The sequence below is a fragment of the Chrysemys picta genome, unplaced genomic scaffold (assembly GCF_011386835.1).
Source record: "Chrysemys picta bellii isolate R12L10 unplaced genomic scaffold, ASM1138683v2 scaf4452, whole genome shotgun sequence".
NCBI classification, from domain to species: Eukaryota; Metazoa; Chordata; order Testudines; family Emydidae; genus Chrysemys; species Chrysemys picta.
The window spans coordinates 1-4,000 of NW_027057152.1; the positions used below are offsets into that span (position 1 = coordinate 1).

At 44.9% G+C, this 4,000-nt stretch overlaps 1 long non-coding RNA gene across 1 annotated transcript; it reads right to left on the reverse strand.

The window, feature by feature from the left end:
• Positions 1-219: 219 nt before the first annotated feature.
• On the reverse strand, positions 220-3,798 carry LOC135980568 (uncharacterized). Its single transcript, XR_010597577.1, has 4 exons — positions 3,726-3,798; positions 2,624-2,726; positions 2,193-2,266; positions 220-701 (listed from the first exon to the last, which is right to left on the reverse strand). It is a non-coding gene; the product is annotated as an uncharacterized LOC135980568 (long non-coding RNA).
• Between the last annotated feature and the right edge of the window lie 202 nt (positions 3,799-4,000).

Below are 4,000 nucleotides of genomic sequence, written 5' to 3' on the forward strand. Positions count from 1 at the left end.
CAGTAAAATGCTGCTGGAATGGAATCTGCTTGCTGTTTGGTGGAGGCCGAGCAGAGGCTCTTGCTGATGTGACCATTCCAGGTGGTCCCTGGACGCTGGATAGAGCTTGGATGCAGTGATCTCTGCTCTATGTGTCTCTGTTTTTCCCATCGGTTTCTGCACTATGTGAACTGTCATTTAAAAAAAAAAAAGTTTCTTGCCCCTGTAGCAGTAAAGGAAACCTTCCAAATGTGGCACTTTGTAGTGATCTGTGCCTGGGTCCATACAGACAGCTTGAATCAATCACTCTCAGATGGGGTCTGTGCCTGAATAAGGCATTAAATCTGAACCTGGTGACTACAGAAATTTCTCCACAGTTAACAATGGCACCTCTGATCATTGCAGCAGAAACGTCCAGCCTATTGGAGTTGTGGGGAAAGTCCTCACTGGTACCAAATTATAAAGAAGAGGCAAAGCAGAGACCAGGTGTGCATCTCCAATAATGAGAAGATTTACTGACGAGAACTAATACATATTCAGGATATGGACCTGGAGAAAAGCTTCATGGAAGGAAGCATCAGGCCTAAGTTCAGGTAAAAATGACACACGTTGTCATGGACCCCTGTGATTATAAGGGTGAAGTGCAATGAAACGGCCCTTTCTGTGACTGAACATAGAGGAAAATAGGAAACATGATCACTTGTTCATCGTTCACCACAGTCCTGGAGGAAAAAGCAAAGCAGAAACATCAGTGAGAACAAGGCAAACACAGAATTCATAGATTCTAGGAGAGCATGAATTCAGTCTTGAATACTGTGTACAGATGTGGTTGCCACATCTCAAAAAAGATATATTGGAATTGGAAAAGGTTCAGAAAAGGGCAACAAAAATTCATAGGGGTATGAAGCATCTGCCATATGAGGAGAGATTAATAAGACTGGGACTTTTCAGCTTGGAAAAAAAAAACCTAAGGGGGGAATATGATAGAGGTCTATAAAATCATGACTGTTGTGGAGAAAGTAGATAAGGAAGTGTTATTTACTCCTTCTCATAGCACAAGAACTAGGGATCACCAGATGAAATTAATAGGCAGTAGTTATAAAACAAACAAAAGGAAGTATTTTTTCACACAACGCACAGTCAAGCTGTGGAACTCCTTGCCAGAGGATGTTGTGAAGGCCAAGACTATATCAGGGTTCAAAAAAGGAATTAGATAAGTTCATGGAGGATAGGTCCATCAGTGCCTATTAGCCAGGATGGGCGGGTATGATGTCCCTAACATCTGTTTGCCAGAAGATAGGAATAGGCGACAGGGGATGGATCACCTGATGATTACCTATTCTCTTCATTCCCTCTGGGGCACCTGGCATTGGCCACTGTTGGAAAACAGGATACTGGTCTAGATGGACATCTGGTCTGACCCAGTATGGCCATTCTTATGTTCTTAATCTCTTGACCTCTGGGTTAGGGGCCCAGCTCACTTCTGCTGCACAACTATATTGAGGGCAGCATTGTGAAGCTGGACCAAGGAATCCAGCTGTTGGATACATCTGTAGCTCCAACAGCCCAGCCCTGCAAGTAGCAGCCAACATGGTGTAAGAATGCTGCATTTCCAGGAATTGAACCAGGGCCTCACATATCAGGTGATATGTCTCCCACTGAACCACCAATACTCCAGCCCCAAGAATGACGTCAGTATGAGCCAGCTTTCTCTCCAGAAAGCATTTCACTGATTCGCTGGCTAGAAATGGGATTTCCATGAGTCCCAGCTCCCTGTGAAATGGCCAGGTGGGTACCTGGAAGAGGCAGGCTTTAAAGGGCTGATTAGAAAAGCACTGCATTTTGGAAGATGCTAGCGCTTATATAATACTCTTCAGCCATTTTCCATCAGTCTGATTTTATGCACTTGGGCTCCAATGCTGCAGAGGGCAGAGCTCTTCCTGGGAACTGCTGAGTGCCCCCAACTCCCATCAATTTGGGGAACTTGGCATCTGGCAGGATTGGGCTCTCACATGAAAACAACCTTGTCTCCCTACTCTTTGATCAGGCTGGTGGAGACTAGATAACCCTAACCTACAGGAACTTCTATCAACCTCTTTACCCCACCTCTGTGCATCTACTCAGTGCAGCTCTCCATTTACCTCACCTTTCTTCTTGCTCTCCACTCACCACCTTCTCCTTGTATCTGCTCAGTGTCTCCAGCTTTCACTTACCTTTCCAGGCTATTCAATGCTTTCAGGGGCAGCTTCATTGCAGAGTGACTTGTATTCTGCAACAGCATGTTCGTCTGGAAGAGCTGGGAACATTCCCATTGCAGTAAGAAGTCATTCCATCTCTGATGCCCATCACACAAACCTCCCCTCCTTGTGGAGTATCCCTAATCCATAGAAGCTCAGCATGGATCTCTTTGAAATCTTCCCAGTTCTAGTCCATCATCTATTCCACATTCAGCACATAAGGCCTGAGCCAAAGCTCATTGAAGAAAACAGGTGTCTCTCCATTGACTTGAGTAGGTTTGGCTCAAACCCCTATTGAGTTCCAAGGCCCTCATCAGCCTCCCAATTGTAATGGCCCTCCATCAGCTTTAATAAATGCAGTGACACTTCCCCCCACTTGGTGTGTGGTCTAAACAAAGCCCTCCTACCTGTTTCATAGTAATCGTAGATCAGCACTGAAGCTGGTTTGATGTTGGACACAGGAAGGTCTTGTTCAACAGAGAAGGAGAAACTGATAGTCTTCCGTGAGACCTGGGAATGTGAGGGACAGAGATGGGCATCAGTTTTTGTTCATAGAACGCTGACTCCTCTGTAAAGGGTCAACCCCAGGGACTGCTAAGCTGTGGTGGGTTCCCAACACACACATCTCCTGTGTGCATGATGCACTCCAGCCCTGGCATCCATTATTTACCTGCCTGTATCTGTCATTTTAGAAACAGTCTTAGAGAGTTTTTTTAAAATGTTATTGGTTCCAATTTTCTTCTCCTTCTTGTATTGCTGTGATCCTCAGTCATCATGAGTCCCAATAAACAGGGCTCAGAGGAAGCAAAAACAACTTCTAAATCCCCAATGGTCATGACATTGAAGTCTAACGTCTTGCAGTCCCTCCAAGCATAGAAGTGAGGGTGTGTATCCCATGGAGAAGCTGGGAATCTCCCCTTTCCACCGGTGTAAACACTCCCATTGCTAGTCCTGCAGGGTCTCAAGGGAATCAACTTTAAAGATGTGACATTTTTTTCTGACTAGAAAAGTTGCTTCTGTGGCAGGACTGTGTTCTGCTAGCTCCAGTCCTGAGGCAGATGCAGTTTGATTGGAGGGAAGGTGGAAATTCTCTATGTGGCAGGTGTGAGGAGGAGAAGGAGCATCAACATTTCCAGACCAGATAAAATTAGTGCTCCATCTAGTGCAGTATCCAGTCTGTGCTGGTGGCCAGCACCGGCTGCTTTAGAGGAAACCCCCTAGTGGAACTGTGTGCACACTGGGGAGGTTGCTCCCTGGCCCCCAGCGATCAGTGTCTGAAAGGAGGAAACATTTTATGTGTGTTTTATTTTGAATAAAAGAACAGGAGGCTGCTGGAAGCTGCTGAGGGATTTGGAATGTTAGAATAGTTTCAGGGTAGATGGATTAATGGGCAAAGGTGCATGATCAATGCAGTTGATAACACATATGTGGAGTGGCTATGCATGTATCTTCTATGCAAAATTAAAACCTGCTAAACCCAAACCAAAGAATTGATTTTCCAGAACTCACACTCTCCAGATAGAAGAGGATGTGGTTTTGCTTGGTTTCTACCAGCATCACTTTCTGATCCTCACGAAGCTTTAGATGAGGAAATGTGGGAAACATTAAAATATTAATAATCACTGAAAGCAAGACACCCCAGAATCTGCAGTAAATGACTGAGCCAAAGTGTTATCTAATGGATAGCATGGGTCAATAAAAATAATTACTTGATAGAGACCCAAGTGTATAGTGGCTTTGTCAGGAAATGCACATACCTAAACAGTTATACAGGAGACAGTCAG